We start from the raw sequence: 24,286 nt of genomic DNA on the forward strand, positions 1-24,286 counted from the left end.
GTGGAATTGCTGGAACCATGTCACATGGTAGTGTATATTTAATTTTATAAGAAACTCCAAACTGTTTTCCAAAGTGTTGTAACATTTTAACAGTCCAATGGGTGGTATATGAGAGTTCCAGTTACTCCACATCCTTGCCAAAATTTGGTGTAGTCAGTCATTTTAATTGTAGCCATTCTATTGAACAGTGGTAACTAATTGTGATTTAAATTTATTTAACCCAGGGGCCCCTGGGTGGCTCAGCCGGTTAAGTGTCCAACTTCGGCTGGGGTCACGATCTGGGATCATGATCTCGTGGTTTGTGGGTTTGGGCGCCGTGTTGGGCTCTGTCCTGACAGCTCGGAGCCTGGAGCCTGCTTCACATTCTGTGTCTCCCTCTCTCTCTGTTTCTCGCCCACTCACACTCTCTCTCTCAAAAACAAATAAAGATTTAAAAAAATTAAATTTATTTAACCCATCTTAAGTTAGGCCTTTTGCCTTTTTCCTTATAGATTTGTGGTATTATTTTAAAATACATTTTGGATGTGAATCCTCTATTAGACATATTTCTTTAATTTTTTTTTTTTTTAATGTTTATTTACTTTTGAAGGAGAGAGTGTGAGTAGGGGAGGGGCATAGAGAGGGAGACACACACACACAGAACCCAAAACAGGCTCCAGGCTCTGAGCTGTCAGCACAGAGCCCAACACGGGGCCCGAACCCACAAACCACAAGATCATGACCTGGGCCAAAGTTGGACGCTCAACCAACTGAGCCACCCAGGCGCCCCTCCTCTATTAGACAGCTTCTTCTTCCAGTTTAAAGCTTGCCCTTTTACTTTCTCAGTGATGGCTTTTGATGAACAGTAAGTTTTCATTTTGGTGAAGTGCAGTTCAACTATTTTTTTCTTTTGATTTTTGCTTTTTATGTCTTGTTTGAAAAACCTCTGCCTACCTCAGAGTCATTATTGTATTTTCCAATGTTTTCTTCTGCAAGTTTGGTTGTTTTACTTATCACATTTAGGTGTACGATGCATCTTGAATTCATTTTCATGTATTGTTTGAAGTAAGCATCAGAGTTCACTTTTTCCCAAACAGATATCTAGTATCATTTGTTGAAAGTTCCCACTGGATTTAAAAAAAAATGTTTCAACATAAATTCTCAACGCGGAATCCATTTTTAGATTATAGCACTTAAGTAAACAGAGCACATTATTAGAAATGTCATGCTCCTCTGTTGAGTAATCATGCTTACAACCTGAAAGCTTAAGTTATCTCTCCTCAGATAGATGGGGTGTGAGGGACTTTCCAATTAGTTACTAACAGTCTGAATCAAGGCAAACTAATGGTGACCAGCCCCCACTCTGACTTTCCATTCTGGAGAGAACAAGGCTCCTGGGTTCAGCCTTTCCTTAAACAAATAATCCAGCGAAGAAATGAGTAGAAGACATGAATAGACACTTTCCAAAGAAGACATTCAGATGGCCAAAAGACACATGAAAAGATGCTCAACTCATGCATCATCAGGGAAATACAAATCAAAACCACACTGAGATACCACCTCACACCAGCCAGAGTGGATAAAATGAACAACTCAGGAAGCTACAGATGCTGGCAAGGATGTAGAGAAATGGGAACCCTCTTGTACTGTTGGTGGGAATGCAAACTGGTGCAGCCACTCTGGAAAACAGTGTGGAGGCTCCTCAAAAAATTAAAAATAGATCTACCCTGTGACCCAGCAATAGCACTACTAGGAATTTATCCAAAGGATACAGTAGTGCTGATTCACAGGGGCATATGTATCCCAATGTTTATAAAGCACTTTCAACAATAGCCAAATTATGGAAAGAGCCTAAATGCCCATCAACTGATGAATGGATAAAGAAGATGTGGTTTATATATACAATGGAATACTACTTGGCAGTGAGAAAGAATGAAATCTTGCCATCTGTAGCAACATGGATGGAACTGGAAGGTCTTATGCTGAGTGAAATAAGTCAGTCAGAGAAAGACAGATACCATGTTTTCACTCATGTGGGTCTTGAGAAACTTAACAGAAGACCCTGGGGGAAAGGAAGGGGAAGAACTAGTTACAGAGAGGGAGGGAGGCAAACCATAAGAGATTCTTAAATACAGAGAAGAAATTGAGGGTGGATGGGAAGTGGGGGAGAGGGGAAAATAGGTGATGGGCATTGAGGAGGGCACTTGTTGGGATGAGCACTGGGTGTTGTATGTAAGCGATGGACCACGGGGATCTACCCCAAAAACCAAGAGCACACTTTACACACTGTATGTTAGCCAATTTGACAATAAATTATATTAAAAACAAACCGAAAAACCAAACAAATGAAAAAACAGTGTCTTCTTGGGGGAGTTTCAGTCCCTCCACATCCTCATCAACACTTAGGATGTACCATCCTGGTACAGTGATAACTAATTGTGAGTTAGATAGTTTTTAAATTAAGCTTTAACATGAGGTTTGCTGAGAATGATCGTCAATGCTGATATCCATCCCTCCTTAGCTCAATGCATTCTTGTACATTGCTATTAAAGTCCCTAGACACTGATATTGTTTAATACAAATCCCTGATGTTGTGATGTAATTTTTTTTTCTTTTTTAAATATGACACAGAGCTTAAAGAAAAACTTAACAAAATATGTACATGGAACATGCCTTCATTACTTTTGAATTCAAAACTCAGGAAAAGTCAGTCTTTAGTGCTGGCACATGAAAAGGGAATTTTCTTTGTATAAACCAGAGATCTTCAGTGTTGTCTTAGACCAGCCATCATTCTCAGGGAGCTCCACATAGTCCAAAGACTGAACCTTTGCATTATTAATGTGTATAGTACAATTCTGTCTGAACTTTGTTTCTGGCTTGCATTAATATTTATTATGTTTAATGAAAGCTAATTATCACCTCTTGAGAGCCCATTGAAAATAGTTTATTGTATTCAGAATTTTGATGAGGCTTTTGGGCAGTAACTTGCTGTACCTGCAGGTCTCCCACTGAAATATTATCCAGAGCAGAAAGTATTAAAAAAAAGTTCAAATACTCAGTCATCAGCTCCTGTGAGAGGTATTCTTTGAAGGAAAGAGTGTTAGCCGAGTAGAAAAGTAAGACAGTGCACATGTAAAAACTTCTATAATTAAAATAAGAGAAAAGTTACTTTGATCATTTAATAACTTAAGAAGTAGGTAGTCATGTGGTTTCTCCTCAATTTTGTGATAAGAAATTATGAAAAGTAAGAAACTTGTAAGGCTCATAGAGCCATAATACTTAAGGCTCTTATATAAGAAATTTAAGTTGTAAATATTAATTATTATCTATGATAGTTAATTTTATATGTTAGGTTGACTGACATTTCATCAAATGTTATTCTGGAAGTGTCTGTGAGAGTGTTACTGGATGAGATTAACATTTGAATTGGTAGACTGAGCAATCAGTCAGTTGAGGGTCTGAATAGAACAATAAGGCTGACCCTCCCTGGAGTGAGAGAAAATTCTTCATGTCTGGTGGTCTTTGAACTGGGACATCGGCTTGTTCTGGTTCTCAAGCACACTAGCCTTTGGACTGGATCCACACCACTGGCTCTCTTGGTTTTCAGGCCTTCAGATTCAGACTGGAACTAAATCACTGACTTTCTTGGGTCTCTAGCCTGCCAACTCACCCTGCCAATCTTGGGAATTGCTAGAAATTGCCAAAATCTCTAATTGGATCTAGGTTTGGTTTTTTTTTTTTTTTTTTTTTTGGAGAACCCTGACTAATATAGTACCTTTCATCCAAAGTGGAAATATTTGAAATTTAGGTTTAAAACTGAAAAGATTTTGTTTTCAAATACTTATATTCAGTCAAGAGTGTTTAAAGACAGACTCTCAAAGCCTTAGTTTTCCTGTGATTATATGTGATAAAGCATTGATAACCTACTGGGCTTCTCTGTCCCATGGCCACAGATTATAACCATGGTCCCAGCATTTATCCTGCCAGGGCCCCACCTCATAGAGTGTCAGGGAGGAGAATGAAGATATGGCAGCCAGCCATAACCCATATCCATTCCTTTCTGGGAAAATACACAAAGATGCATGTGTGCCTTCATCACGGGAAAATTGGGTTCTCCTATGTTGTCTTAACCTGTGTGGAAAACACAGAATACCTCTGTGTGTTCCTCATGCAATAGGCTGGCAGCCATTGTGCCTGAGTCATAAGACAAATTACACCTGCTCCACGGGCCTAAGGGTCTTTCATTCAGTGGGCGAGGAAGTAGGAAGCCCCAATATGACTTCAGGTCTGAAGCCATGTCTCCTGCTTTTCCACAGAGTTCTCCTGAGGAGATTATGGGGTAAATAAAATAAATACTTTGGATCCCATTTATTATTTGTTCTCTGGGGTGGTACCCTGGAAAGGAAGAGTGTTGATAGTTACAATAAGTCCTTTTTAAAATCATCCAAACAAAACACCCAAGAGGTAGATTTGTTTTTATACTAGAAATCTTGACCAGGATAACTGGGGATGAACTCATCTTCTTATGCATCCGTCTTGGATTCTAACTCCTTTAAAGGTGGCAGAAGATCAAGTCATGTGGGTGCTGGTGAAAGATTCATAGCCTTGAGAGAAAGTTTGGAGCTAGTTTGTGTGGATGTGTGGATGTGGCTGTTGGAGGGTGAGAGAGAAAATGGTCAGAGAGCTATGCTCTCCCTGGGAGTAACTAACACTCATGAGTTTAACAGTTTCAAAAACATTTCATATACATTATTTTAGTTAAACCTCATGCTAAATATGTAAGTTAAAATTGTTATCCAGGTTTGACAGGTGAGAAAACTGAGCAGTTGTTATTGGTCCAAGATCACATAGTCAGGCAGTGTTGGAAGTGTCCTTTCACCTTACCCTCTGCTCCCCCAGGCTTTTAAAACAAACCTGGGCACCCATGAATCATCTCCACAATGACATAGGCACACATTTAGGAATGAAATTATACAGTCTAATTTGTATCCTCTTCTGTGCAGGTCTCATGAGAGTTGTCTTAGAAAGCACTTTAAGAGATCTACAACAAACAAAGAGCTGGATTTCTGGATTGCCTGGGCCTGGGCCTGGGATCCTTGGTTTAAAAAGAGTCACTGTCATAAACAGGTAAGAATTGAAGTGAAAAATAATGTATCTACAATGTGGAACAGGACCTGTTTTGTTAGGGGTTAGTCATTTCCAGCAGATGAAATGGCATGGCCTGCTGGAGATTTAGTAAGTTGGAGGTCATGTTGACTTAATATACAAAATTGTTCAGAATTGCTGTTTTGTTCGGCAAGTTACTTTCTTTAATTTCCTTTAATATTTATTTATTTTTCAGGGGGCTGTATTGTATACATTCAGGGTTAGACTAAGGCACTGTGTGTACCTCAGGAAAGGTACCAATTTGGTGCCTTTAAAAAATTTTAAATTCTGGGGTTCCTGGGTGACTCAGTCGGTGAAACGTCCTACTTTGGCTCAGGTCATGATCTCACAGTTCGTGGGTTCGAACTCCGTGTCAGGCTCTGTGCTGACAGTGCAGAGCCCGGAGCCTGCTGTGAGTTCTATGTCTCCCTCTCTCTCTCTCCCCCTCTGCTGCTCATGCTCTGTCTCTGTCTCTCAAAAATAAATAAACATTAAAAAAATTAAATCCTTTAAATATATGGTTAACACTTATTTAGTGGAGCAGAAAGAAACTGCTTTTCTATCATAAAAGAAAAAGCTATACTAAATATACAGATCATAACATTTTAATTTATTTGGAGCTATCTTTCATAATTTTTCAGTTCATAATCAAATATAATAAGAGGCTAATATGTTCTGAGTTCTTATGATTTGCTGAGTACTGATTCCTTATATGATTTGTCTCATTTCATGCTCACAACAGTTCAGTGTGGTAGGTACCATTATTATCCCCAATTTCCAAATGGTGAAGTTGAGATCCAGGTTTTGTAAAATGCCAAAAGACACACAGTTTTTACCAAGTGGTAGAAATGGGATTTGATTTATACCAGTCTGCCTTGAGAGCCCACACCCTTGCTCCCTAGAACCCCTGCCTCTTTGTAGCATTGGTCCCTCATGCTCACTAAGTGTAGCGGTCACATGATTATAGGTAAAAAGTCTAGTTCAAATTATGTTTAAACATTTTTTTCTGGTTCTCTTGCCAATAAAATTTTTTTCAGTTTTCTTTTGCTAGCTTTGGAATCAAAGAATGTCTTGGGAAGCATATTAAAAGTTTTTCACTTTAGGGGTGCCTGGGTGGCTCAGCCAGTTAAGCGTCCCACTCTTGATTTCAGCTAAGGTCATGATCTCACCTCAGGTCTGTGGGATCAAACCTTCTGACTAGTTCTGCGCTGACAGCTCCGAGCCTGCTTGGGACATTCATTTTCCTCTCTTTCTGCCCCTCCCTGGTGTGCTCTCTCTCTCAAAAATAAATAAAGTTAAAGAACGTTTTTCACTTCAGATGTTGAAATAGATACCTCATCTCCAGTAAACAGCATTAAGTGAGATACTATTTGGCATCAGAAATCTGCTGACCACAGTTGCCTATATGAATCTATTGTCAACATGCTGGCATCGGGGCTGGTGGTGTCTCCTGTAGGTACACATGCAACTTGCACAGAAGTAGGTCAGCTGAGGAGGAGTATTATAACTTCTACTGCATTATTACTGCCTCTACTACTATTATTCTATTTATTATTATTTCTATTATTGATTCACCTACAGGGTGCTATCTGGTTCAGAGGGAATAAGACAAGCGAGACTCACCTGAAACACGAGTTAACAGGCACCTACTGATAACAGTACTGTTTTGGCACCCCAGCAAACCTGCCCCAATGGTCTGCCCTTAATCTAGCTCTGTACAGATTTAACATACGAGAAAAAAAATACAGCTTTCTAGTCTCTAATGAGACCTTTCATTATTCAAATGTCAATCTGAAAAGTCAATAAAGCAAACCAAGGAGCGTTACTAATATTGAATTTGTGGATTGCAGCCTCTATATTCCATACAAAGGAAGGTAACTTGATTGTGTCTAGTAGTCTGGTGGTCAGATTATGTGACAGTGAAAAGAGCCCTCTGTATGTATGTGCACTAAAGAAGAAAGGGGATCTTGATGGTGATTTGAAGTGAAAAGTGGTAAATGCTAATGGTGATCTGTCTGTAAATTGTATAAATCATCCCCAGTTGGCCCATTCCGTGTCTTTGTGACATTATAGTTTAGTGTTGATGAATGTTATATGGAATAGGCATGTGGCAGCATTTACAATGCAGAGAACTGAGCACTGTCTGTTTAAACATAGGCGCTACAGGAAACAGTTTGCATTATATCCTGACATCTGAATCATTACCCATCTGTTCCAGAAATTCCATTCAATTTCATAAACATTTGTTGAATACCTACTACGATCAGAGCAGAGCATTCTGCCAGATGCCTTAGTCATTATAAATATGAGCGAGCCATAGCCCCGGCCTGTCAGGGGAAATAAAACGTGTGCAGGAATAATCACAACACTGGACAAAATGAGAAGTCTGCATGATCTCTAGAGAGCTGTGGACATATAGGGAAAGCCTGCAGCTGGGATTAAAGAAGGTCCCACCAGGAAGTAATAGCACTGTGTAGTGGATAAAATAAGAGGGTCAGGAGTGAGAAGTAAGGGGTATTTCTGGTAGGGAAGAAAAAGAGGAAATGGTTGCAGTTGAGAGTGGGCAGAACATAGAGTGGTACTTAAAAGGAAGTGGGGATTCTAGGAAATAAAGCTTGAGAGCAAGTTCAAGTACAAACTGGAAATTAGATGCCAAGTCTTGGCTTCTGGACTTGAATTAAATCTAAGATACAAAAGTATACTTATTCTTGAATTGTTGTGGATTTTGAGTGTTACAGCTTGAGAAATTGACTATTTCGGCTTTTTGGAAAGTTAAAATCAAACTTGAGATGAATGAAAGCATGGTGAACAAGCTTTTAAACATAATACTTACTGGGCGCCTGGGTGGCTCAGTCGTTAAGCAGCCGACTTCGGCTCAGGTTATGATCTCATGGTCCGTGGGTTCGAGCCCCGCGTCAGGCTCTGTGCTGACAGCTCAGAGCCTGGAGCCTGTTTCAGATTCTGTGTCTCCCTCTCTCTGACCCTCCCCCGTTCATGCTCTGTCTCTCTCTGTCTCAAAAATAAATAAATGTTTTTAAAAAAAATTTAAAAAAATAAATAAATAAACATAATACTTACTGAGGTTTTCTGGTTATAAATATTGAACTTAACATACTGAGTATTTTCCATTATCACTAAATATCCTTTATATGTTTTTGAGTGACTGCAAAGTATTTCAACATATGGATGTACCTTAATTTTTTAAATTTAAATTCCTCTTGTTCCATATTTATATTGCTTCTAATTTTCAGTTATTATAAATAAGGCTTTAATAAAAAATTCTAATGGTTAGTGTTTCTTTAGTGCTTGTAACATGTTAGGAACTATGTCAAACACTTTTTAAAAATGTGAGGTGAAATCCATGTAACATAAAATTAACTGTTTTAAAGTAAACAATTCAGTGACATTTAATGTATTCACAACGTTGTGTTTATCCACCATCTCTGTCTAGTTCTAAAACAGTTCAAAACTGTTTCATTGCCTCAAAAGATAACTGCACCATTGAGCAGTTACTCCTAATTCTTTTCTGCCCCAGCTCCTGGCAGATAAGTCTGCATCCTATTGATGGACTTACCAATTGTGAATTTGTCACATAAATGGAATCATACAGTAGGATTCTGCCTTCCATATCTGGCTTCTTCCACTTAGCATAACGTTTTGAGATTCATCCATGGTGTAGCATGTATTAGTCACTTCATTCCTTTTTATGGCTAAATAGTATTCCATTGTATGCGTATGCCATGATTTGTTTTTTCATTCATCTGCTAATGGACTTTTGTGTTTTTCCCAGGTTTTGGCTATTGGAAATGGTGCTATTATGAATTTGCATGTATTTGTGCTTGTTTGTGTACTTGTTTTCAGTTCTCTTGGGTATATACCTTAGAGAATTGTTGGGTCATATTGGATCATATGGTAATTCTACATTTAACTTTTTTTTAAATTATAAAGTACATTATTTTACTTATTTATTTATTTATTTTTATTGTAATATATTTTATTGTCAAGTTAGCTAACACACAGTGTATACTGTGTGCTCTTGGTTTCAAGAGTAGATTCCTATGATTCATCACTTACATACAACACCCAGTGCTCATCCCAACAAGTGCCCAGAAATTCCCAACTGCTTTCCACAGCACCTGGAACATTTTACATCCCTATCAGTGATGTGTTAGTGTTCCAATTTTTCTATATCCTTGATAACACTAGTTATTTTCTTTCTTTCTTTCTCTCTCTCTCTCTCTCTCTTTTTTTTTTTTTTTTTTTTTTTTTTGTTATCACCACCCTTGTGGGTATGAGTGGTTTCTTGTCATATTGATTTGCATTTCCCTAATGACTTATGATGCTGAAAATCTTTTAATGTGCTTGTTGGCCATTTGTATATATTCTCTGGAGAAATGTCTGTTTAAATCCCTTGCCAATTTTAATTAGGTTTTTATCTTTTTTTATTATTGAGTTGTAAGAGGTTTTTTAATATATTCTGGATACTAAATCTTATCAGCTGTATGATTTGCAGATATTTTCTCAGTTCTGTATATTGTCTTTTCACTTTCTTTATGTCCTTTGATGCATAAAAATTTTTAATTTAGACAAAGTCCAGCTTACTATTTTTTCTTTTATTGCTCACTTACAATTTTGGTGTCATATCTGAGAATCCATTGTCAAACCCAAAATAATAAAGATATACTCCTATCTTCTCTTCTAATAGTTTTGTAGTTTTAGCTCTTGCATTTTTGTTAATGATTCATTGTGAGTTAATTTTTGTATATAGTGTGAGGTAAGGATTTGTTTGCATGTGGATAGCTGGTTGTCCTAGTACCATTTGTAGATGAAACTGTTGTTTCTCCATCGCATGGTCTCACTATCCTTGTCAAAAATTAATTTGACCTGGATATATGGGTTTATTTCTGGGCTCTTAATTCTATTCTATTGAACTGCTTGTCTGTATGCAATATCACCTTGTTTTAGTGACTGTAGCTTTGTGTTTTGCTTTATTATTATTAATTATTATTACTTTTAGGGAGAGAGCATGAGTGGGGAAGAGGGGCAGAGGGAGAGAGAGAGAGAGAGACAGAGAGAGAGAGAGAGAGAGAGAGAGAGAGAGAGAGAGAGAGAGAGAGAATCTTGAGCAGGCTCCATAATCACCATGGAGTTTTCTAATTTTTTTCTATTTCAAGATTGTTTTGGCTATTCAGAGCCCCCTTCAAATCCATACGAGTTTGAGGATTCGTTTCATTTCTCTCCCAAAAATCTGTTGGGATTTTGATAGAGATTGCTTTGAGTCTGTAGATCAATTTGGGTAGATTTTTATATTAATAATATTAAGTGTTTCAATTCATGAACATGAGCTGTCTTTCTTTTTATTTAAGTCTTCCTTAATATCTTTCAGTGGTGCTTTGTAGTTTTCAATGTGTAAGACTTTCACCTCTTTGTTAAAGTTATTCCTAGGTATTTTATTCTTTCGGATACTATTATAAATGGAATTGTTTTCTTAATTTTCTTTTCAAGTTAATCATTCCCAGTGTATAGAAAGACAAATGATTATATGTTGATCTTGTACTCTGCAGCCTTGCTGAATCTATTTATTAGTGCACATAGTTTTTTGTGGCTTCTTTGGTATTTTCTATATGTAGGATTATGTCATCTGTCAATAGAAATATTTTTACTTCTTTCTTTACAATTTGGATGTCTTTTTTTTTTTTTTTTCCTTCCTAACTGCTTTGGCTAGGACTTCTAATTTCATGTTGAATAGCAGTGGTAAAACAGGGCATCCTTTTCTTGTTTCTACACTTAGGGGAAAATATTTCAGTCTTTTACCATTGAATATCATGCTACGAGTTTTTCATGTATGGCCTTTATCATGTTGAGCAAGTTCTCTTCTATTCCTAGTTTTATGAGTGTTTTTATCATGAAAGGGAATTGAATTTTGTCAAATGCTTTTTTCTGTGAGAATTGAGATCATATAGTTTTTTCCTTCTTTCTATTACTGTGATGTATTATATTGATTGATTTTCTTATGTTGAACCACCCTGGGCCAGGCACTTAAAAATGAATTATCATACTTAATCCTCATAATTACCTGTGAGAGGTGGGTAATATTTTTTCCTTTTTAATAATTGCTTTTTTATTTTATTTATTTTTTTATTATGAAATTTGTTGTCAAATTGGTTTCCATACAACACCCAGTGCTCATCCCAACAGGTGCCCTCCTCAATACCCATCACGCACCCACCTCTCCCTCCCTAATAATTGCTTTTTTAAAAGCATGTTATGGTCAAATTACACTCCCAGTTTTGCACAGCTTGCAGGCCAGAATCATGCATCTGATTTTAGAATCTATACTCTTAATCATTATGCCAATCAAGGAATGTTTTTCTGTACATGAATATTTATTCTCTCAAAAATTTTATTATATATATTTTTATACTTATATTAAATATTTATATATAATAATAAAATACATATCTATCTATATATCTACCTATCTATACACACACACTCTGTGCTAAACACAATTCTAGGCACTGGGAATACAAAAATAAAAAAATAAAAATAGAAATTTTACTTTATGGAGCTTAGTTTGTCTATTTCCTTTCCTCCCACTGACTTCTTTACTGAACCCTCCAAGAAGCCAGTGATTTGCTAAATGTCACTGTAGAGTAGTTTGTGTTTTTTCAAGTTTTATATAAATGGAATCATACAGTATATACATTTTTTCCTTAACTCATCATAATTTCTTTAATCCATTGTAATTATTTTGAGACTTATCTTGTTATTGCATATATCAATAGTTAATTCCTTTTTCTTGCTGAGTAGTTGTCTATTTTATGGATATACCACAATTTGTTTACAATTCATTCATTGAAGGACATTTAGGTATTTTCATTTTTTGATGATTGCAAATAAAGCTGCTATAAAAATGTGTATAGGTCTTTGCATAAATGTATGTCTACATTTCCTTTGGAAAAAACCTAGGAGTAGAATTGTTGGGTCATTTGTTAAGTGTGTTTTTATTTTATAAGAAACTGCCAAGCTGGTTTACAAAGTAGCTGTGCTATTATGCATTTCCACCAATAGTTTTTGAGAATTCCACTTGGTCTGCATGTTTGCCAGTACTTGTTAGGGTCAGTTGTTTTAGTTTTAGCCATTCCAATAAGTGTGTATGGTGTCTTGTGGGCTTTGTTTGCATTTTCTAATGGTTAGTGGGATGTCAAAGCATTTTTTCATGTGCTTATTTATTTACTACCTGTATATCCTCTTTGGTGAAGAATCTGTTCAGAAATTTTACCAGTTTTTCAATTGAGTTGTGTGTTTTCTTTTGATGAAGTTTTAGAGCTTTTAAAAATATATTCTGGATATAGATCATTTTCAAGTATGTGCTTTTTAAAAATGTTTTTATTTATTTCTATGACAGAGTCATTTTATGAACAGGGGAGGGACAAAGAGAGGAGGAGGACAGAGCATCTGAAGCTGGCTCTGTGCTGACAGCAGCGAGCCTAATGCAGGGCTTGAACTCAAACCCATGAGATCATGACCTGACCCAAAGTCGTATGCTCAACCGACTGAGCCACCCAGGTGCCTCAGGTATGTGCTTTATAAATATCTTACCCACTAGGTGGCTTGCTCATTTATTCTCTTAATATATCTTTTGATGAATAAATACTTCAATTTTAATAATGTCAGATTTGTTGATTTTTAAAGTTTTATGTATTGTGTTTTTATTGTCCTATCTAGAAACTCTTGTTTAATCCAAGATGACAAATACTTTTCTTCTATGTTTTTGTCTAAAAGTTTTAGAGTTTTGGGTGTTACATTTAGGTTTATGATCCATGTTGAGTTAATTTTTGTATATAGTGCAAGTTATGGATTGAAGTTCATTTTTTTTTCCGTATGGATATTCAGTTGTTCCAGTACCATTTGTTGAAAGCAGTACTTTCTCCACTGAATTGTCTTGGCATCACTATTGAAAATTAGTTGTTCAAATATGTGTGGGCCTCTTTCTGGATGCTGTTATGTTTGTTTGACTTGTTAGTCTTATGTCAATACCACAGTGCCTTAATTACTGTAGCTTTATCGTAAGTCTTGAAATCGGGTAGTTTCAAGTCCTGCAACATTTTTTTTTTTCAAGATTTCTTTGGCTATTCTTGGTTTTTCACACTGCATACAAATTTTAGAATCGGCTTGTCAATTTTTACCCAAAAAAACCTGCTGGTATTTTGGTGAAGATTGCATTGAATCTATAGATAGATTCTTTGGGAATCTTTGGGAATTCTTGGGGAAGAATTGACATTTTTATAAAGTTAACTTTTCTGACCTCTGAACAAGAACGTAACTATTTATTTAGATCTTTAATTTCTCTCTGCAATGTTTTGTATTTTTCAGTGTATAAATTATTCGCATTGTTTTTCAGATTTATCCTTAAGTATTTCATATTGATTGATGCTATTAGAAATATTTGAAATTTTAATTTCCAATATTTTATCTCTACTATATAGAAATATAATTGATTTCTGTATATTGATCTCATATCCATTAACATTGCTAAACCCACTTACTAGTTTTAGCAGCTTTTTTAGTCAATTCCATTGGAGTTTTATATATATGGTCATTTTGGCTGCAAAAAGCTTTACTTCCTTTCCCATAGGGATGCCTTTTTCCCCCCTGCCTAATTGTACTGGCAAGAACCTCCAGTACAATGTTGAATAGAAATGACAAGAGTGGCCATCTTTTTCTTATTCCTGATCTTACTGGGAAAATATTCTGTCTTTCACCATTAAGTATGATATTACTTGTATGTTTTTCATAGATGACCTTTATCAGGGTCAGGAAGTTCACTTTTATTCCACATTTGCTGGGAGGAATGAATGTTGGATTTTGTCAAATGCTTTTTCTATGTCTATTTAAATCATCATATAATTTTGTTTTGTTTCTTAGTTAATTTTTTTCTTAGTTAATGTGGTGAATTACATCACTTGCTTTTGTATAAGTCAACCTTAGGTGCCTAGCATAAACCCCATGGTCATAGTTTTTATATTCTGTTGGATTTGATTTGTTAAAAATTTTAAATAATTTTTATATCTATGTTCATGAGGGATATTGGCCTATAGTTTTTTCTTGTGATGTATATATGTAGTTTTGGTATCAGAGTAATGCTGACCTCATAGAATGAATTGGTAGTTATTCCTTTCTCTTCAGTTTTCTGAGGATGTCATATAAAATTGATATTTTTTTTCTTCTGTAAATATTTGGTAGAACTCATCAGTGTTCTCACATGGACCTGCACCCTTCTTTGTGGGTAGATTAATTAAAACCTCACTGTCTTCAATATGCAATAGAGCTAGTTAGGTTATATATTTCTTCTTGAGAGAGATTTTCTGATTTTTATCCTTCCAGAATTTGTTCGTTTCCTCTAACTTTTCAAGTTTACTGGCATAAGGTTGTTCATTATATTCCTTTATTATGCTTTTAATGTCTGTAGAAATTGTAGTGATGTTACCTCCTTCATTCCTGACATTTGTGACCTGTGTCTTCTCTCTCTTTTTCCTAATCACTCTGGCTAGAGGTTTATACCAATTTTAGTCACCTCAAAAAAATCATTATTTGATTCTATTGATTTTCTCTATGGTTTTTCTATTTCTTATTTCATTGACTCCGCCCCACCCCCGCCGCCCCGATCTTTACTATTTCCTTTTGCTTAGTTTGATTTTCATTTGCTCCTCTTTTCCTTATTTCTTAAAGTGGATGCTGAAGTCATTGATCTGAGGCATTTCTTCTTTTCCAATGTAAGTATTTGGTACTAAAACTTCCCCCTGGGTATTGCTTTAGTAATACTCCACAAAATCTGATATGCTGTGTTTTCATGTTCATTCAGTTCAGAATAGTTTCTTATTTCTTTTTTGATTTATTCTTTGACCTATGGGTTATTTAGAAATATGTTACTTAGTTTCAACATATTTGGGGATTTTCTAGAATTTTTCTATTTTGATTTTTAATTTAATTCCTGTGTTAGAGTACACATTTTATATGACTTGAATTATTATAAATTGGTTAACCTGTTGTATGGCCTAGAATATGGTCTATCTTGGTAAATGTTCTGTTTGTATTTGAAAAGAATGTATATTCTGCTGTTATTGGGTACTGTGTTCTATGAATTAAGTCAAGTTGGTTGATAGTATTGCTTAATTCTTTTATACCCTTGCTGATTTTCTGTCTTGTTCAGTAACCTCTTACTCTGCAACAGATAATCCATTGTTGATGCTATTTGGTATATTTTCACTTCAGGCATTGTAGCTTACAATTCTAGAAATTCTATGTGGGTCCTTTTTTCTATATGTCTCTCAGTTTTTGAATGTATGGAATACATAATAACTATTTTTACACTTTTTTCTGGAGAAAGTAAAGAAAGCTTCCCTGAGACCTAAAGCATAAGCAGACATTTGCTATGTGAAGGAAGAAGAAAAGCAGTAGAATGCAGGAAAAAAAAAATCAGATTCCAAGCAGAATAAATAGCATGTGTAAACGCCCTCAAACAGGAAGGAATTTGGAATTTTCAAGGAATATAGACAAGGTCAGAATGTATGGATTGGATCAGAATTGTGAAGAGAGGAAGAGTAAAGAAAGATGTGCTTGGGAAGAATGAAGGCAGCAGATGATACAAGTCCTTCTATGCTTGTATCTCAGTCAGCAGTGGGCTACATTAGGCTGTGATAACAAATATCCCCCAAATTTTAATGACTCAGAACAATAAAAGGTTATTTCCTGCTCATGTCACATATCCGTAGGAAGGTGATTGAGACCCTGCACCACATCTTCATTTGGGATCAAAGGAACAACTCCTAACTGGGACATACCAGCCTCAAAAGGGAAAGGAAAAGAACCTTGGTGAGCTACCATATAGCTTTGAAATCATCTGTCTGGAACTGGCATATTCACTTCTACTCACATTGCATGGGACATAGCAAGTTTCACGGCTAAGCTAAATGTCAGTGGGATGGGAGGAACAGCAAATATTTGGTAACAATAATACAATCTACTTAGGGGCGTCTGGGTGGCTCAGTCAGTTAAGCATCGGACTCTTGATGCTGGCTCGTCGTGATCTCGTGGTCGTGAGATTGAGCCCTGTGTTGGGTTCTGTGCTAAGCATGGAGCTGCTTGGAATTTTCTCTCTCCCTCTCTCTCTGCCCCTCCCCTGCTCATGCTCTCTCTCTCAAAATAAATAAACTTTAAAATAAAAAAAGACTTACTCCCTTTAAAATAATAATAATAATAAATAATAATAATAATAATAATGCAATCCACTTAATAACACAAAGGATTTTGATCTTTATCTGAAGAACAGTGGAAAAACCAGCTTCAGATGAAGTTTAAGCACTATATCTGTTAAGATTAGTCTTTATTTTTAGAAAAAAAAATAAAAGTCACTTAAAGTCAGAGAAATAAGTTGGATAATCATAGTAAATAACATTGCATCAAAAAATAGGAAAAAATTTATAAAAGTAAAATTGATTTTCTGTGAAATTAATATAAAACTATGATAGCATAATTGCAATGATTATAACTGCCCAGCATAACTATCTTAAAAGGAATGACAATCATTTGCATATGTAGCTTCTGATGTTTGTTTTTAAAAACTCATTACTTTAATAGTATCTTGAGCACTGTATTCTGATGACTGTTTTATAGACTTAGAGCACATTGTAAAACTGAATTTTATACTGCAATTACACTGAATGTTATTTAATCTTTTTTGCAATATAAACAATGGTGGATTTGAGAGTATTAGTGTTTTTGTCCTAGTGCCTCAAGAGAAGGAACAAGCAAGCACCCAGAGAGCTAAGCCAACCCTCAGACACAGCTAGATGTGATCCTTTGAAGCCAGAATTCCACCTTGTTCTAGGGTTTGAAAGAACACCAGGCCTCTGGAGGAAATCTCCTTAATGGGGATGGGGTCTGTGACAGTGAAATCAGGGATAAAGAAAATCTAAATCTGACATTATTTCTCTTTAAGGAAACAAGTCTTGCCTTTCAGTGACCATCTGTATGCCGGGTTCACGTCCATGTCCCAGCAGAGAAAAATGCATGGGAGGCAGAAGGCATCCCTCTGTAGCTCTGAGATTAGGTCCAGTGTCCATAATACTGTTTATAGCTCTACGTTAGTACATGCCAGATAACTTAAGTGATATGTGAATATGACTTACTTCCCCATAGACCGTGAATTCCTTAATGGTAGGAACAGTGTTTTATCCAGCTTTGTATCCACCACCTAGCATAGTGCCTGGCAGATACTCAGTCAAACAGATATAGGAAGAGAAGGCCATTGATCTAGCCATTTGTTCCTATGAACAAGCTTGGCAGTGGCTCCATTAGAAGTGAGAGACTTTCAAGACTCTTTTGGTAAAGTCCAGGAAGAGCTCCAGACGGATGCTCAGCATGAAGAAGGCAGCAAGCCAGGAGGTGTGCTGGCAGGAAGCTACATCCAGAGACTCACCTGAGAGAAGCTCCTGCCAGCAGAATGGGCAGCAAAACCCACAGGAGAGACCCACAGATGAAAGCAGGAGAGCCTGAGCCAGAACTGGGAGGACATTGGAAACCTTGAAAGAAAGGCCTCAGACTCTATCATTCATTGCTTTTTGCTTGATATTAGATGTTTCTTTCATGCCTTGTGACTAGTATGTTTGCCAGGAGAAGAGCCCTGGGTTCTCCAGAAACCTAGGTTCTTCAGGATTTTAGATGGGCATTAGAACCGAGAAAATGATGACCCTCTCTCCGGTTGAACCTGAGCATATCAGGCTCTGAGCTCCTTATTGGGGGCACCGTATCTTACTCATAGTCACCTCCAACATGAAGTGACAGGAGCAAAGTCTGTGTGCCATAAGTACATATGGAGGATGGCCTCAAATAATATCTTGTATAATTATACAGCTATGCCCTGATTAACTCATGCATGTATATTCAATATGAACTCTGTTAGTAACTTATCTCCCATCTGTTTCATAAAAGGAAAAGAAAACTAATCAGTTATGCTTGGATTCTGAGGAGTTTTGCTCGTTTTTAGAGCCTAGTAAATGTAAACTTTCGAGAGCTTCATTCTTTCTCCAGGAGTGGTAACCACCTAGGCCTTCTGCTTCTAGTTTGTAAATTCATTGTCTCCCAATTCTGGACCATGACTCAGACCATTAGCAAGTCATTGTTTATGTTAATAGGTGTTAGGCAAACTGTGATCCTATAGGCAAATAAACAGGGAAATCTGGGTCAAACAGCTAAACCGGGAAGTATCTTTATTGTGGGCCTCCTTAGAATCTCTAACATGTTAGAATCTCTAATAAGAGAGTGGGCATGCATCATTTCTCAACTTATGTGACCTCATAACCCTTCCCTTGCAGATATCTCCTAGAAATAATGTCCTGCTTAGCCTGTTTTGGGATTTCTTGGAAAGTGGGAGCCAGGAGCTTCAAGTAAGGCACTCTCATATGCACTCAGCTCTGCCTTTGGGAATGATACAGGCCACGCTGAGCCATGGCCACAGAACAGACCTTGCATCATTACTGTAGATGACTTTGGGTGCACCTCTCTGGGGTTTAGTTCCTCTTTTTGAGACATAAAGAAGTTAGATACCTCTGGACAATATCTAAAGTCACATCTATTCTGTTGTTCTGTGATATTCCATCCTGAACTTTGACAGGAAGACATTACCAAAACAATAGCATTCTTTATATCTCAAGGACAACACATAAGAAAATTTAAGCTCCCTTAGTGCTGTAGCAATTTCTGTGATTGCTTCACTCCCTGTGCTACCCCCAAGAGGACAGATTGGGGTTTTGCTCCATTTTGCTGATAGGTGATAGGCACCTTACAGTTGGCTCTGTCTTGTTGTTCCAACCTTCTCCCCAACCATCCAGTCCTTCTACCCTTCTTCCCATGCTACAGCAACCTATTCATCCTTCTCTTCTTGAAATACCTTTCCTTTCCCTTCTGCCTCTGGCAACCCCTACTTATCCTTCCAAATATCACATCATCTATGAACCCCACCCTGACTTTCCTGGGAAGAGTCAGAGTGCCCCAAGCACCACAACATTTTGAGCATTTTCGTGGTGTGTACCAAGTGCATTGTACTTGTATTATCCTTGCTCAGATAATGATAGGCTCTTGATCAGTGTTGAACATTGATAAGAATTTCTGGCTTCCAGGTTCAATGAACAAAAGACGTTTCTAGTCTCATGGTGTCTAATATGAGGACCCCACTTTACAACATAAGACTAATACCTGGGCATCTATAGTTGACTGCCACATTCTAATAAAGGGACAGCCACCCAGGTAATTTGTCACATTCTAGTCTGGAATTTGAACATTGAATCAATGAGCAAAAACTCTGAAAACAATACGAGTTAATTAATGAAAATCACAGTGACCTGAGCATACCAGTGGCAGAGCAAGACTAATATCCTATTTTATTAGCCTTAGTTATAGGTTCCTGAAACTGCTAGAACCACCTTAATTACTGCCTGTTTTCAAGTATTGTTCTCTATCCTTCTCACTGATGCTATGAACTCCTGATAAACTTAAGCTAGACTAGAACCTGATTCTGTGTTGCCACCAAAAAATTATGACGCAAGGAGACAGGAGGAGGTCCAGTGGGGCATTCACAATTAGAATGATGAATGTTCTGGATTTGCATATGAAACTGAAGGTTCAGGGGTGCCTGGGTGGCTCAGTCAGTTGAGCTTTTGAGTCTTGGTATTGGCTTGGGCCATGATCTCATTGTTTGTGGGTTCCAGCCCCGCAGTGGGCTCTGCACTGACAATAAGGAGCCTGCTTGGAATTCTCTCTCTCCCTCTCTCCCTGTCCCTCCCCCACCAAAGTAAATAAATAAAAACATTTTAAAAAAGAAACTGAAGATTCAAATCTACGAGAGTAGAGAAATAATCATTTTTTCAAAAGCATAGAGAACCTGTAGTGATTAATACAATTGCCATGTATTTTTTAAATTAGTGGATACTAAAGATTCAATTGCAATTCTCTGGAGGATTGTAAAATTTTTTGACGTTAAAAAGAAATTATTGCCTTGAGTTGGAAAATGTTTTTATGCAACACCAAAAGCATAATCCATACATAAAAGAGGGGAAAAAAGCAACAAAAGTTGCTTTACCAAAATTAAAACTGTCTTCTCTATAAAGAATACTTCAATAAAATGAAAAAACAAGCTACAGACTGGGAGGAAAATATTTGCTCATCACATCTCTGACAAGACTTGTATCCAGAATATATAAAGAACCCTCAAAACTCAACAATAAGAAAACAAAATCCCATTAAAAATAGACGAAAAATCTGAACAGATATTTCATCAAAGAAGATATACAGAAGGCAAATAAACACACGGAAAAATGCTCAGTGTCATTAGCCACAGGGAAATACAATTTAAAACTACAATGAGATACCACCATACTCCAATCAGAAAGCCTAAAGTATAAAGAAACTGGCAATGCCAAGCACTGACAAGGATGCAGAGCAAACAGAATTCTCATATATAGTTAGAGGGAATACAAAATTGTACAGCTATCTTGGGAAATGGTTTGGCAGTATCTTATTACCATGTTAAACATGCCGTTACCAAGTGAACCAGTAGTCCTTATTTCTGGGCATTTACCTAAAGGAAACAAAAACTTACGTTCACATAAAAACTCATATGTGAATGTTTATAATTAGCTTTATTCATAACCGGCTACAACTAAAAACCACCCAAATTTCCATCAACAGGTGAAGGGAAAATCAAATTGTGGTACGTACATGTAATGGAATACTACTTAGCAAGGCGAGATATGAAATATTCATACATGGAACAACATGGATGAATCTCAGAAGCGTTTTGCTAAGTGAAAGAGGCCAGACCCAAAAGGCTACATACTATATGACTTAGTGACATTCTGGAAAAGGCAAAACTATACAGACAGAAAATAGATCAGTTGTTGCCATGGGGAGTTGACTCCCAAGGGACAGCAAAGGGAATTTTTGGAGGTGATGAAACTGATCTCTATCATGTTGGATACGTGACTCTATATTATTAAACACCCATAAAACTATACCCCAGAAAGAGTAAATTTTGCTATATGAAACTTAAAAAATAAGTTTTAAAAAAAGATCTTTGTTTATGAAGGCCAGGGCGTTTTTGAAGGGTGAAGAAAGCTCATCCTTGTCAAAACAGTAAAAATTAAGAAAAACGAGTTTTAATATTTAGGTCACATTAATGTTTATATAATTACAAATAAAAATACATGCTACAGAATTCACAAAACTTTGGGACTTTCTGTATACCATAATTAAAACACTAGCACTTTTTACAGAGTTCCTAGCATTTGTTTAAACCCTGATAGAACACATGGTTTGTTGAATTTCATTTTCATGGTTGATCAGAAAAGCCCTATATTCTTCTATGTGGATCACAAACAGAATCCTCTCCTTACCCATGTAGAATTCAAGGTAAAATGTTTGAAATTTTGTTTACTTGATCTTTTCACTGGTTTTCTTTTCTTGTAAAGGTTTTTAAAATCAGAGAACAAGTTTAAAGTTTGTATCAGTTGAAAGGATCGTTTTATTGGGGCTTCACTGAAGTGAAGCTGTTGCACTTTCCTTGGAATGAAAGTGTTTCTTCATGGTAGAAGCTTATCGATCAGAGCACCGGGTGCCCAATGATTTTATGAGAGCAAAATCATCTTGCTTTAAAACAAAGTTAAAAATCAATTTATTGAAAGATGGACACACTACTGAGTATTTGAGGACAAATTAAAATTCGGACTCCTTTTGCATTCATGAACAAATGTTATGTTTTTAAATTAATGAAAAGAAAAACTACTTCTTTAATATGACATGAACTCTCCTGGTAAAATTTGTAGATGAAACTGAAGCAATGAAGTGTTTCCAAATTAGTAAGCCATTCTGTTAATGAGGATGCCCATTAGGAGTGCCATTCCTGCTCAGGGTCACCTATTACACTGAAACTTTCCAAATATATTTCATTTCAGCCCTTGAACACCTCACAGCACCAGCACGATACATGTTTTCTTGTGTCTTAGGCTTCCTGTGCTACCGGAGTTAGAGCAACGTTCACTTTTCAGCAAATACAACATCCCTTCTAAGGACAACCATTTCTGTCCCAAGGGAAACAAGTGCTGCTGAGTCCAAGCTGAGAACCAAATTATTCTGTAAGATAGGATCATGCATTGTAGAAAAAAAAAAAAAAAAAAAAAAAACTTATTCAGTCAGATTTTCTGTTTTTGTCAATAGAACAAAGTAGAGAGTTTTGAAAGCTAATTGGTTTCTTTTCAGGTCCCTTGGATACGTTTTTTTTTTACTTGGATATATAAAGTGGTTTCCCAAAAGCTCTAATTTGGCGCTAAAACAGGAAACCTGCCTGGCTGAACATTCAGGACAGTAAATCAAGATGGGATAATATTCTAGAGGTTGTCTCCACAACCGAGAACACAAGGAAGGACTCTCGGGAGGCATTAACTCACACCTTCAACAATAACCAAAGCCAGTGGAATAGGTGACATGACACAAGAGAGTAAGGACGTCATCTGCGGTTCTGCGGTTCTCCCCCAAATACCAAGACGATTGTGTATGTTCAATCAACGCTTGCTGACATGAGTCAGTGCAACCCATTCCTCATGTGTTCTGTACTTTTAGAGATAATCATAATGGCTAACATTTATCTCATGTTTATTCTGTGGTAGGCTTTGCAGGCATTTTCTTATTTAATACCCACATCAACACCAGAGAAATGAATGCTAATATCATCCCCTTTTCTAGATGAGAAAATGTGTCCTGAGAGATTAAATCATATGCCCGACATCAAAACATGGGTATGTGCTGGTGACAGTATGAGAATCCCAGAAATCCAGATCCTGTTTATACTCAGAGCCACCACACTATACTGTGTATGATGACCAGCCTAAGTGGAAAGAGGTCTATAAATTAAACAAGGAAGGAGGAGAAGAAGATGACACTGATTTTAATGGAGAGAATGGAAGAGAAACAAAGGACGAAACTGAAACACGACAACCCCTTTTCTTTCAAGCTTAGCAATCTATGTGTCCTGTTGCAACTTGGTTTAAGGAAACCATCGTGACAGCCATTACTCAGTGGCTGTACCTGAGCAGAAGCCATTCATCGTCCTCTGATCTTTTCATCTTTACTCATTAGGATATGATGGAGAGCTCTCCAAACAGGCAAAACTAAGGTAATGTGCCATAGCCGATCCAAGAAAACATTGTTTCCTTGACCTTGAGCCACTCACTGTCCAAGTTAGTTGCTGTGGGTCTGCTTCATGGTTACCACAGGACTGAGGAAACATTTGCGGCATATCCAGTGTGGCACCATCAGGAAACGAAGCACTGATAGGAAGGGAGGGCCTGTGTTCACTGTCCCCAGAAGGCAGCAGCTGCTGGGAGCTCTGATTTCCACACTCCTCCCTTGAAGCTTCCTGGAAGCCCCAGCCTGAGAGATTTTGCCCTGATGTCAGGCTGTGTGGACACTTCATCCTCAGAGGACTCAGGGACTATAGAGAGAGTGTGCTAACTTCAAATCTGCTTGTGAGGTAAATGATACAGAAAGCTAACTCAGGATTTGTGTACACACAAAGGAAAACTGAATGGTCCTCAAGCCTATGTATGAGTCTTTCCATGACTTCTGTCAACTCAAGGAAGATAGAGAAGCCACAAAGCAAAGACCTCCTCTCCCTGCAGGCCCTAGTGCTGGGTCCCTTCAGGGAAGGCTCGCAAGCTCTGTTTGCTCTAAACATGTGGTTCCCAGACTTCTGTTTTCACGGACTGGCAAAATGGCTGAAAACATTTTAGGGCTAATAAAGTACCAACTATTTCTTCTGCCTAGTATGGACATTAAAACAAGCAAATTGACAGAGGCACCTGGGCGGCTCAGTCGGTTGAGCCTCTGCCTCTTGATTTAGGCTCAGGTCATGATCTCATCATTCTTGGGTTCAAACCCTGCATTGGGCTCTGCGCTGGCAGTGTGGGCCTGCCTGGGATTCTCTCTCTCCCTACCTCTCTGCCTTTCTCTTGCTCAAAGCAAACTGACAAACACCTATCTACTGTTTGCCCTCATATCATAATAAGGAGGATGTTTTAACACCAAAAAGGACTTAAGCTAAAGGATA

General features: G+C 37.2%; 1 long non-coding RNA gene across 1 annotated transcript; it reads left to right on the top strand.

Annotated features, from left to right (window-relative positions):
• Positions 1–4,983: 4,983 nt before the first annotated feature.
• On the top strand, positions 4,984–14,912 carry LOC128776492 (uncharacterized). Its single transcript, XR_008421557.1, has 3 exons — positions 4,984–5,106; positions 12,536–12,705; positions 14,860–14,912. It is a non-coding gene; the product is annotated as an uncharacterized LOC128776492 (long non-coding RNA).
• Positions 14,913–24,286: the final 9,374 nt, after the last annotated feature.

Source organism: Panthera pardus, unplaced genomic scaffold (assembly GCF_024362965.1).
Source record: "Panthera pardus isolate Hobbes unplaced genomic scaffold, ASM2436296v1 HiC_scaffold_1, whole genome shotgun sequence".
In the NCBI taxonomy this organism is placed as follows: Eukaryota; Metazoa; Chordata; class Mammalia; order Carnivora; family Felidae; genus Panthera; species Panthera pardus.